This window comes from Cyprinus carpio, chromosome A15 (assembly GCF_018340385.1).
Source record: "Cyprinus carpio isolate SPL01 chromosome A15, ASM1834038v1, whole genome shotgun sequence".
Taxonomy (NCBI): domain Eukaryota; kingdom Metazoa; phylum Chordata; class Actinopteri; order Cypriniformes; family Cyprinidae; genus Cyprinus; species Cyprinus carpio.
Window position 1 is genome coordinate 22,959,434 of NC_056586.1, and position 14,010 is coordinate 22,973,443.

General features: G+C 33.4%; 1 pseudogene; it reads right to left on the reverse strand.

The window, feature by feature from the left end:
* Positions 1 to 2,075: 2,075 nt before the first annotated feature.
* LOC109044852 lies at positions 2,076 to 10,254 on the reverse strand (annotated as a pseudogene).
* Positions 10,255 to 14,010: the final 3,756 nt, after the last annotated feature.

A 14,010-nucleotide genomic window follows, 5' to 3' on the forward strand; every position in this document is an offset into this window, starting at 1 on the left:
CCATTACAAACTTTAATACAGTTTGTAGTTTGTGACAAATAAATCAAATTACCCCAAACTCGAATCTTCCATCACTGAAGTGTCACCATAACCAAATAATGCAGCAGCTGTTGCTAAACTCAACTGATTTTACTAAATGATCTCTGTACAAAACTATAAAATAACGATGCTGCAGTCTTTCTAAAGTAATTCTTTTACCCTGTAATTTGGCTCCAAATCTTTAGTGAAAATTAAAATGTATACCCTGCTCATCAAAATTGATTGATTACTCAGTACGTATTCATCCAAGACATTGAATATTTTGTCCTTGTTCTTCATTTATGTATTTCTCTCACCAGAAAGAGCTGTGAACTGAATCCATGAATTTTACAATTTTGTTGAGGGGTGACTGAGTGATTGAGTTGACCAATGAAATCAGTGGAAAAAAAATAATATATATATATTGACAAAACCAAAACATTTTAGAAAATGATAAACCTTGCATTTTTTTTATTATTTTATATATAACTGGGTTAAATAAAAACAACAGACAGCCTGAATGAAAATTCTAATTTATGCTAATCCAATGTAAAAAAAATAATAAAATAAAATGAGTGCAGGAATGGTTTCTGTAGTCTTTAATAGTACTTCTAATCATGAAATTCAACCTGAGGGGTAAAAGATTAAAAACACCCATCAATAGGTGATTATCACATAAAGTGTTAATCCTGTAGTTTGTCTCAGTCTGTTGACACACAACGACATGATCTTAATGTGCCAATTTACAGTAGATCTCACACATCATCATAATAATGAGGAGAAAACAGAACTATTGGCTTTTCAGCAGCTCACTTAAACATTAAGACTCTGTTTCTGCCGATGATACATGGGGCAACTTTTTGAGCAATGTTGCTGGGCAACTTTGGCTAACGTTGCGTCAATGGGCAACCAGGTGAGACACAGGGCCCACGACCGAACTAAAGTATCCAGATAGAAATGTATTACCCATTCTCAATTGGAAAGTGCCCCAGCAACACTGCTGAAAAAAACAATGGCCAGCAAAATTGCTAAAAAAGTTGCCCCGTGTATCATCAGCTTTAATTAATTGTCAATTATTAATTAATTGTCAAGTTACACTGTTTAGTTTTTTGTTGTTTTACGTTATTCTCGTTTTATTTGCATGCAGTAATTGCAATTACTTTGACAATATAAATGTACAAATATTTGTATCCCAATAAAGCACATGGAAATTAACTAACTCTGTGATTGTCAGATATTTGATGTCCCAAAGCTTAGTTCTGTCATACACTTGTTACTGCTGTACCGGCTCATGATCATTTAAATGCATTTCTGTATCATTTATCATCCATATACAGATCGATATTTCATAGCCATCATTTTTTAGGTGTTCAATGTGCATAGTCCTCACTGTATAAATTAAATCTAGATTAATTCTTGTTAAAATCTACAAAGTAATTCAGTCAAGAGCAGTAAGTGATTTTCTGTCTTTTATTTTCTTGAGTTAACATTAAGGACACCGACAGCAGCTAGTAAATTAGGCGCGGTCACTTTAAGAGACAATGCACCCAATATAATGATACACATGCGATTTCTTTCACTCACAGTTTACGTTCACTTAAGACATAAGAAACAGTTTTTTGAAGATACATGCCAATTCATAACTTCAACATAATTTTATATGTAGGAAAAACTCTTCTTGCGCTTGAATGGACGGGTGCTGAATTAAACTCTTTCACATCGGTTTGATACTCAGTTGAGTTCTTTCACATCTTCCTGTGTTTGAATGCTTTAAAATCTCTTGAATGTTTTAATTGGCAATGCATAAAGACATGTGAAAATAATATGCTTTAATGAGGACATGCAGCAGTGGCCCATCAACTGTCCTGGGCATATTTCATGCTGGTTTTGGGCAGTCGTCGGGGGCCCCCACAGCCATGGGCCCCTATAATCATCACCACCTTTCACCCCCTTCATGTTTATAAGGATTTTGCATAGACATAATGATTTTATACCGTGCATATTTTACATTATTTTCACGCAGTTTACACAGAATAAGCTATTCTGACAATAAGACTGTCATCAACTGTTTTCAGCTCATTCATTATGATGATGTGTGAGATCTTCTGTAAATCGACACATTAAGTTCATTTTATTGTGTGTCATCAGACTGAGACAAACTACAGGATCATCACAAATAAAATATTTTACTGAACAACTACATACTAGAATGCACATCAATAAAAGTCTCACATAATCAGATTTGTCAGAAAAAAATAAATTTTTATTTGCATCATTATACAGAGCCTATGCAGCTTTTATGTTGCATATATAATAATAATGCATTGATAAATAAATATATTTTGTTTCATATTTTTCCATTTTAATTTGGGTGTTTCTTTGTCAGTGTCTTAATGAGCAGACATTTAATCAAAGAATAAACAACATCAATGTAAGAATAAAGTGACTAAATACTTTTGCAGTTCTCTAACAAAACTGAAAAAAAAAAACATCACAAATCTTGTGGCATTTCACAGCAAATCAGTTTATTTGAGCTAATCTTATATTTAATCTGAAACACATAATTTATTTAAAATACTGAATCTAGAAAACATTTGCTCACAGAACAATGCTTTTTAATATGAGTCACAAGAGTTCCTGACTGAGTGAAACTCTTTCCACACTGAGTACAGTGATATGGTTTCTCTCCAGTATGAATTCGCTCATGTGTTTTCAGATTTACAGACTGAGTGAATCTCTTCTCACAATATGAGCACTTGTAAGGTTTTTCTCCAGTATGAATTCTTTGGTGCTGTTTCAGATGGACAGCTGCAGTAAAGCTCTTCCCACACTCAAAACACATGTGATCTCTCACTTCATTATGTGTTTTGAGGTGACATTTATAACCATATAGACTTGAAAAACTCTTTCCACAGTAAGAACACACATGAGGCTTCTCATCTGAATGAAATATCAGGTGTTTTTTTAGATTTGATGATGAAATAAACTTTTTACCACACTGATCACAGTTAAATGGCTTTTCTCCAGAGTGAATGCGCAGATGATAGCTGAGACTTGATGCATCAACAAAACTCTTTCCACACTGAGGGCATGTGTACAGTTTCTCTCCAGTGTGGATTCTCATGTGCCTCTTAAGGGTTCCTTTTAGTCTGAAACTCTTTCCACACTGTGGGCATGTGAACGGCTGTTCACCTTTGATTTTACAAGGTTCCTCCTCCACTTCATTCACCTCATGTCTTTGCTGTTTTACTTCCATCCAGTCTAAAACAAACAAATGATGTGGTTAAAAATCTGTGAACCTGATTTAATTGCAGAAACCAATCAAGGTCATATATTGGATAAGGATCAGATATATGATGTGCCAAAGGTTAGTTCTCTCATTCCTTGTTAATAAAATTAAAATGTTGATATGATCATTAAGAGGTCAACAATGAATAATCAAGAAAGGACACCAACCTGTTTGTTCTTCAGTATCTTCATGTTTTATTCTGGATGGTTCTGAAACACTCATGTACTCAATCTCCTCTTTAATAAACTCCATCTTTACTATAGTATGTGTCAGATTTCAGCTGCTGCACCTGGAGTCTGCACCAGTCCTGTAGGATCATGTGAATGTTCCTCACCTTTTTAACACAGTTAAAGCACTAACTCCGCCCACCACAGATTCTAAAGATTTCATTGGTCGTGTCAATCACGGTGATCACCTACACAACACTGAAACAATTCCATTACAAATTTTAATATAGGGCTAGTTTGTGACAAAGAAATCAAATTACCCCAAACTCGAATCGTCCATCACTGAAGTGTCACCATTAGCAAATAATGCAGCAGCTGTTGCTAAACTCAACTGATTTTACTAAATGATCTCTGTACAAAACTATAAAATAACGATGCTGCAGTCTTTCTAAAGTAATTCTTTTACCCTGTAATTTGGCTCCAAATCTTAAGTGAAAATTAAAATTTATACCCTGCTCATCAAAATTGATTGATTACTCAGTACGTATTCATCCAAGACATTGAATATTTTGTCCTTGTTCTTCATTTATGTATTTCTCTCACCAGAAAGAGCTGTGAACTGAATCCATGAAGTTTACAATTTTGTTGAGGGGTGACTGAGTGATTGAGTTGACCAATGAAATCAGCGGAAAACTAGTTCAGGAAAAACAAAAAATATATATATATATTTTCACAAAACCAAAACATTTTATTAAAAAAAAAAAAAAAAAAACTTGCATTTCAGTTATGTTATATATAACTGGTTTAAATAAAAACAACAGAGTGTCTGAATGAAAATTCTAATCTATGATTATCCAGTGTAAAAAAAATATTAAAATAAAATGAGTGCAGGAATGGTTTCTGTAGTCTTTAATAGTACTTCTAATCATGAAATTCAACCTGAGGGGTAAAAGATTAAAAACACACATCAATAGGTGATTATCACATAAAGTGTTGATCCTGTAGTTTGTCTCAGTCTGTTGACACTCAATGACATGATCTTAATGTGCCAATTTACAGAAGATCTCAGCCATCATCATAATAATGAGGAGAAAACAGAACTATTGGCTTTTTAGCAGCTCATTTGATGATAGTCTTGTTATCAGGAGAGATTATTCAGTACAGATCAAATGAAAATGATGTAAAATATGTACAGATTGAAATCATTATATTTATGGAAAATCCTCATAAACCGTGAAAACCCTACATATGTGTGGGTTACCAGGATTTTCCAGGTGGCAACAATACATTACAGCTCATTTAAATTTACAGTTTGCATGTGAAAGATGTTTCCAGTTCACAGAGTATGACTTTATCCAGCTCTCCATGGCTCAACAGTGCATCTGTAAAGTTGGGAATATTTACATCATTCTTAGAACAAACTCCAGCAGCTGAAATCTGACACATACTATTTAGTTTATTAGGAGATTGATGACATGAGTGATTCAGAACCATCCAGAATAACACATGAAGATACTGAGAAACAAACAGGCTTTTGTCCATCGATCTGCATACAATTAATGATACAGTAATGCATTTAAATGTTCATGAGCTGGTTCAGCAGTAACAAGTGAATGACAGAACTGAGCTTTGGCTCATTAAATATCTGACAATCACAGACTGATACCTGATCTCTGCTGTTTACTGCTGTTAAATCAAGGTTCACATTCATGTTCACATTTGAAATGAAAGTAACTTAATATGTTTATTCAGAGTTGTCAAAATGAGCAAAGTCTATCAATTCACCCAGTTACTTTATTGGCATGACAACTATTTGTACACTGTAAAATGATCTCGCATTTAAGTTGTTTTGATGATTTTTTTGACACAACTTACAACTTTTGAATTTGTTCATTTACAGTTTTTTTCAATTGCTAACATCCTTTTGTCCAATCTGTAGTCACATTTTCAAAACACTATACACAATTAGCACAACATCAGTTTGTTGTGACCATACCTTTAACACAAATCATGCTGTTTTCACACAATATTCAGTAAATTAACACGTTTCTAAAATGCTTAAATTTTATTTTCACACAAGCTTACCCCATACCAAAATCATAGATCCTTCTTAACTTTTTTACAAATGCTTAAACACAGCATGACAGAAATGAGGACATAATGTTCCAAACTTTAAATATAGTGTAAAGCCTCTACTTCTGCAAAAACAGCAACTCAAAAGTATTGAAAAAATATTTCTATATAAAATATTGTAACAACTGATAAGAATTTTTAAGTAACAGATCACAAAAATATTTAGAAATAGCTCCAGTATCAGTTGGAGGAATAGTCGGGTGTTGATGCCCTTTCCATTACATCAACATAGAGTAAAAAATACCTCTTTGAATTGGTTTTGTGGGTGCAGAGCAACAAAAAGAATCAGAGAGAGAAAAAATGATGTCTGGAAGAGGAAGAGGAATAGTTGGAGGAGGGATAGGAGTAGTTGGATCAGAAGAAGATAGGTAAGGGAGAAGAAACGGTAAGACAGGGTGTAAGAATGAGTGCTGGACTGTATATTTGTTATGTTTGTTTGTTTGTCTGTTTTTCCCTCTTACACATGTGGAACCTATGAAAGCTTATTTCTGCCATGGAATATAAAGGGTAAAGGGTAATTGTGACTTTGTTTCATCTCACAGTTCTGACTTTAATTTCTTGCAATTGTGAATCTGAAGTCTGAACTGCAAGATGTAAACACGCAATTCCACGAACAGAAGTCCAAATTGTGAGATAAAAACGTTCACAATTACCGTTTTTACTTTTTTTATCCTGTGACGGAAACAAGCTTGCATATTACAGTTTTTTACAGACGCTAGAACACATTTCTCAATACTTAGGTCACTTTTGCAAAACTCTTCACACAGTGAGCACAACAGAAGTCTATGTGGGCTAAACTGAGGATCAGTTATCATTGCTTTGGCACAAAATGCATTCAATGACTACATCTCTCAAATTTCATGAATTCTTTTCTCACTCAGACACAACAACTGCCAAAACTCTTTGTACGTACAGGCCAATTTGCACATGCTTACATACTGCTTTCAAAACTGTTAAACTGATGTTCAAAACAATAACATAATACAAAACTGAATAAGACAGCAATTTGCTACATTTCTACAGTAATATTTAAATGAAATATATTTTAAATCTTAAAATTAAATGCTATAAAAACAATTGGACAATTGGACCAGCCACAGCTGATACTCATTGTAGATGAACATCTACACAGGTGTTACTCTTTCAATTGCATTACAAAAGGAGACAACTGCTGAATAGTTTTGTATTGTGATGTAAACATGTCTGATTCATTCCAGTAACATATTGCAGTGAATTATAAACAGAGATGTGTCCTTGTTTTACACAAGAAAACGCTGTATAATGCTACATGTTGTTAGTGTTTTTTAGGTCATTGTTTTGTGGGTGACAAAGTGTGTTTGTCGGCTGTCAACCTTTGCTAGTGTTCTGGAAGAATGAGTTGATTTGAGACCTGAATAAAGTGTTTTGGTAGTTGTAGTGCATTTTGAATGTGAAAGTTGGTTAGGAGAACTGTGTGAAGAGTTTTGCAAAAGTGAACTAAGTATTGATAAATGTGTCCTAGTGTCTGTAAAAAACTGTAACCAAAGGTCATGTATGTTGTAATTTTTGTTGATCACTGACATCAGCTAGCATTCACATCCAACCCCCACCCACTGGAGAGCAATTTCAATCAAGATTGAATTTCTGCATAGAGGACCCCATTTTTTCTATTGTACATTCTATGAAGTAATGACTCATTCAGTTTTAGACAGTATGTTCCCAAGAATGAACACATTCAACACTTAAAAAATTTAAATGGTTTTCAGTTGAATGCAACTAAATTACAAAAAGCAATGGAATTTTTGCACAATGAACAATGAACAATTTTTATATTGTCTATGCAAGTAGAACTGAAACATCTATGTCAAACATGTAGAAGAAAGTAATGCAGTTACTGCATGTTAGTATTTTGACAGTCACTGTGCTATGATTGACTATATGTTTGTATTGGATAGAAAAGTAGTGCTAATGTTTTGTCCGAATGACTCGATTTTGAATTGTGTTCGCTGTGTCTTGATAGAGTTAGTATATGTAGAAATAGGTATTCAGCATTTTGAAATGTAGAGTTTGCATTTATTTAACAAAATGTGGTTTTGGCCAGAAAATTAACTATTTGGCTAAGTGTGTGATGTAGTTGTGTTGCTGTGTTAAGAGTTTAGAAAAAGTACTTTAAGTATTGGTAAACGCTTGTTAGCAATTGAAAAAAAACTGTAACTTAACATTTTAAATTTTCACTGTCTCAACTAGTTTGTAAGTTGACTGAACTAGAGTATGTGTCCTCTCAACTTAAAAAAATGTATTGAATCAATTCAATACCGATGTCACATGCTCAACATCACTTATGAGAACTCGTGAAGACCATTGCAGACAGAAGACACTGGTCAGACGTCTTTGCGAGCTTCTCCACAAAGTTTGGAAACTTTCTCATTCAACAAATTTAGTTAGTACATTTATTGGTTTAATATGTGTGAAAATATGTATGTTGTCTAAGAAGAGTACAAGTATGGTTTAAAGAGACGTATTTTCTAGGTACATGTATGCCAGTGTTAGTTTCGCAACACTATGAAGCCTCAAAATACATGCGGTTCCACACTATTTTCCACTAAAATATTATAATAAATATTCTCTAATGTGGTACTGAGCTAAATTTATCTGGAGAACGTTAAAGATACAGTTTGATATATATTTGATTTTGAGCCCAGTGCTGCATTAGAGTCTTTTCAAACAGAGCATGCGTATGTAAAAAGAGAATAAATTACCCAAATCCTGTTATTCTGGCCTGCTGATTTTGATTTAATATATAGTTGCATTATACACTTTCACCTTTTTATGCGTTATGTAGGAGAACTGCACAACTGCAAACAATCAACACACATACATTTAGATTTTGTCAATAATCTTACGCCTAGAAACAGGGCCATCATGTTAAACTGAGCTGCTGAAGAGTCCTCTTTGTCTCCTAAAGTTTTCTGTTTTGTCACAAATCCTCCTTTATTCACAATTGTTAACAGCTTCATTTGATAACTATTGAAAGTACCAGCACTCGACTCGCACGCTTATCTTTTTTCTGTGCATGCTCAGTGCGTGCTGTGCCTTTATAAAAGGGCCACATATTCTTAAGTAAATCACATCTCTGTACTGAGCAAATATACTATCATCTTACATATGAATCAGTGAATCTACTAGTATTTCATTCTTCATTGCATTGGTTGACAACAAATCAAAGAGCATTACAAGACATTTCAATTAATAAAAAAATTGAAATACTCAACATCAGGCTTTCTTTATATTCTCACAGACATAGATCACTTTGTAGAACACAATAAAGCTCTTCCCACAGCAAGATTTCTGTTTTATTTTTCATAAATTCTACACTTAGCAAACTGTAAATGACATGAATATATCTATTTTTAAGGAAGTCCTATATAGCACCCAAATGTGATTTTTCAACAATATTTTATTCACACTCTAAAAGTTGACTAAAGTTCCACTCTTAAGTCTTTCTATAGTTCTAAAAGTTTTCATAACCACATTCACAAAACTAGATGATATATTGTTTCTTTAAGACAAACTCAATATTTTGTTTCAGACGATTTACTTGAATGTATTTGACATGAAAATTAATGTTGCTCACTTGCAATGCTTTCTTATATGAGTGAGATGTTTTGATGATTGTCTAAAACTCTTTCCACACTGAGTACAGTGGTATGGTTTCTCTCCAGAATGAACTCGTTCATGTGCTTTCATTTTTCAGACTGAGTGAATCTCTTCTCACAATATGAGCACTTATAAGGTTTCTCTCCAGTATGAATTCTTTGGTGCCGTTCCAGATGATCAGCTGTAATAAAGCTCTTCCCACACTCAAAACACATGTGATCTTTCACTTCATTATGTGTTTTCTGGTGATGTTTATAACTGACCAGTTGTGAAAAACTCTTTCCACACAAAGAACACACATGAGGCTTCTCATCTGAATGAACTGTCAGGTGTGTTTTTAGACTTGATGATGAAATAAACTTTTTACCACACTGATCACAGTTAAATGGCTTTTCTCCAGAGTGAACGCGCAGATGATAACTGAAACCTGATGCATAAACAAAACTCTTTCCACACTGAGGGCATGTGTATGGTTTCTCTCCAGTGTGGATTCTCATGTGCCTCTTAAGGTTTCCTTTTTGTCTGAAACTCTTTCCACACTGTGAGCAGGTGTGAAGCTGTTTGGCTTTTTTTCTTGAAGTTTCCTCCTCCACTTCATTCACCTCATGTCTTTGCTGTTTTACTTCCATCCAGTCTAAAACAAACAAAAGATGTGATTAAAATCAGTTCAAGTGAACCTGATTTAATAGCAGAAACCAAAAGAGACAAAGGTTACTTCTGTCATTCCTTGTTTAAAAAAAATAAATAATGTGGATATGATAATTTAGAAGATAATTAATCATTCCTATTACCCATTATTTCACAGCCACTAAATCTTTTTATCATCAGTTTTAATGTTTTTCAGCAGTCTACAATGAAGAATCAAGAATAGACACCAACCTGTTTGTTCTTCAGTATCTTCATGTTTTATTCTGGGTGGTTCTGAAACACTCATGTCCTCAATCTCCTCTTTAATAAACTCCATCTTTACTATAGTATGTGTCAGATTTCAGCTGCTGCACCTGGAGTCTGCACCAGTCCTGTAGGATCATGTGAATATTCCTCACATTTTTAACACAGTTAAAGCACAAACTCCGCCCACCAGAGATTCTAATGATTTCATTGGTCGTGATCACCTACACAACACTGAAACAAATCCAGTACAAACCCGTGACCTTAGTATAGTTTTATTCTTTGTGTCAGATCAAGCACATTTCAGAAACTTTCCCAACTCAAATTTTTGGTTTTGTTGCATACCAAACATAAATATGAAAAACTAAATATTTAATGTCATGGATATTTACTGAGTAATCCATTATTTTGTAGAGGAGAGTCAAAATGACAATTTTCATGTGGGATTTGGAGCCAAATTACAGGGTTAAAAATGATTTTAGAAAGATGGCAGCATCATTGTTTTATTTTTACACATTGATTGGTAATTCTATTAGTACAATCTGATGACTTCAGCAATACTTGTTGCATTGTGACAGTTCAAGAATGGGAAATGCACTTTTTATGTTTTTATTTTTCCATGAAGTTTGCACTCCTGTATCTTAATTTTTAAAGATATTTAAGTATTAAAGATATTTCAATGACCTTTTAGGTGGTTAATGGTTCTTTAAAAACATTTCTTTCAATATTCTATTTTTTTAAGCACACACCATCAAAACAACTGCATAAAACAAACCTAATAAAAATATTGTTTTCCCAAAGATTGTGTGCCTGTATCTCAGGAAGTATTAAAGATATCTTAATCTGATTTTATTTTCTGGTTCTTCACAAAGTTTCCTTGATTCCTCAGTTTTAAAGCCCTAAATGTTTAAATCCCAGCGATATGGGGATCACAATGTGTCTATATGAGTAAATTGTTGAATTTTACTTATTTTCATACCGCTGCTAGTTATTTAAAGGTGAATGTCTAAGGAACAGATAATGTTGAAACTAGAAATGCATCTTGTTCTTTTTTTCAATTAAACCGAACCATATAGGAGCTTAAAAATGAAGATACCAATAGAAAAGTATGTTAAGAATCAGCATCTAACAGGATACTAAGATACCTTTAATATTTATTGAGTTGTAGGCCTGCAAACTTTTTTTTTAACCATCACCATTGGCATATAATGCAGCAAGCATTGCTAAAGTCAACTGATTTTCATAGACCAACCAATGACTAAAAAAAAAAAAATAAAACTACAATCCTTAAAACTTTATAACTAACTTTATAACTATTATATTTATCATTTATATTTTCACCCTGTAATTTATCTCATCTACAAAATATTGATTACTCAGTACATATTCATCCATAACATTTAATATTTTGGCTTTCTTCTTAATTTATATATTTCTTTCAGCAGAAAGTGCTGTGAACTGAATCCATGAAGTCTTTTGTTGCCAGGTGACTGAGTGACTGAGTTGACCAATGAAATCTGTTGAAAAACACACACACACACACACACAAAACCAAAGCGTTATATATAACGTATAATATTGGTCTGAACAAAACCGGCAGACAGACTGAATGGAAATACTAATTCATGCTGCTTCAATGTCAAAAACATGCATAGTACTTTTAACAAAAAGATTAAAAACACACATCAATAGGTGATTATCACATAAAGTGTTAATCCTGTAGTTTGTCTCAGTCTGTTGACACTCAATGAAATGAGCTTAATGTGTCAATTTACAGAAGATCTCACACATCATCATAATGAATGAGGAGAAAACAGATCTATTGGCTTTTCAGCAGCTCACTTAAACATTAAGACTCTGTTTCTGCTGATGATACACGGGGCAACTTTTTGAGCAATGTTGCTGGGCAACTTTGGCTAACGTTGCATCAATGGGCAACCAGGTGAGACACAGGGCCCACAACCGAACTAAAGTATCCAGAAAGGAAATTTGTTACCCATTCTCAATGGGAAAGTGCCCAAGCAACACTGCTGAAAAAACAATGGTCAGCAAAATTGATTAAAAAGTTGCCCCGTGGAACATCAGCTTTAATTAATTGTCAATTATTAATTAATTGTCAAGTTACACTGTTTAGTTTTTTGTTGTTTTTCGTTATTCTCGTTTTATTTGCATGCAGTAATTGCAATTACTTTGACAATATAAATGTACAAATATTTGTCATGCCAATAAAGCACATGGAAATTAACTAACTCTGTGATTGTCAGATATTTGATGTCCCAAAGCTTAGTTCTGTCATAGACTTGTTACTGCTGTACCGGCTCATGATCATTTAAATGCATTTCTGTATCATTTATCATCCATATACAGATCAATATTTCACAGCCATCATTTTTTAGGTCTTTAATGTGCATAGTCCTCACTGTATAAATTAAATCTAGATTAATTCTTGTTAAAACTACAAAGTAATTCAGTCAAGAGCAGTAAGTGATTTTCTGTCTTTTATTTTCTTGAGTTAACATTAAGGACAGCGACAGCAGCTAGTAAATTAGGCGCTGTCACTTTAAGAGACAATGCACCCAATACACTGTTAGAAAAAGAGGTACAATACAGGTCCATTTTTGTTCCCTAAGGTACAAACTTTGCATATGTACCCTTAAAAGTAGAAAAATGTATCTTTAAGGTACAATTGTGCACCTTTAAGGTACAATTTTGCACCTTCCATTGTACATTGTGAGCTTTTCGAGGTGTAAGGTACATATTTGTCCCTTACATATTTGTACCTTAATGTTTAAATATAAAATGGCAGGAATTTATGGATGCTGAAAATCCATATACTATCAAACTCAATAATTGTCAAACTAAATTAACTGTAAAGTTTTGAGATATGGGCAAAATAAATCAGAATGTTTTTTTTGTTTTTTTTTTGTGAAGTGTCCCTTTGAATCATTTTTAATCATGTTAATGAGGATTATGTAATCATTTATAGTCACAAACAGTATTGAAGAATTTGATTTTCAAACCCTTTACCCTATTTATATTTATATTATATTATATTATAGTAAGTGATTTTCTGTCTTTTATTTTCTTGAGTTAACATTAAGGACACCGACAGCAGCTAGTAAATTAGGCACGGTCACTTTAAGAGACAATGCACCCAATATAATGATACACATGCGATTTCTTTCACAACTGTTTACGTTCACTTAAGACATAAGATACATGCCAATTCATAACTTCAACATAATTTTGTATGTAGGAAAAACTCGGTTTGATACTCAGTTGAGTTCTTTCACATCTTCCTGTGTCTAAATGCTATAAAATCTCTTGAATGTTTTAATTGGTAATGCTTAAAGACATGTGAAAATAATATGCTTTCATGAGGACATGTAGCAGTGGCCCATCAACTGTCCTGGGCATATTTCATGCTGGTTTTGGGCAGTCGTCGGGGGCCCCCACAGCCATGGGCCCCTATAATCATCACCACCTTTCACCCCGCTTCATGTTTATAAGGATTTTGCATAGACATAATGATTTTATACCGTGCATTATTTTACATTATTTTCACGCAGTTTACACAGAATAAACTATTCTGACAATCAGACTGTCATCAACTGTTTTCAGCTCATTCATTATGATGATGTGTGAGATATTCTGTAAATCAACACATTAAGCTCATTTTATTGTGTGTCATCAGACTGAGACAAACTACAGGATCATCACAAATAAAATATTTTACTGAACAACTAAATACTAGAATGCACATCAATAAAAGTCTCACATAATCAGATTTGTCAGAAAAAAATACATTTTTATTTGCATGATTATACAGAGCCTATGCAGCTTTTATGTTGCATATATAATAATAATGCATTGATA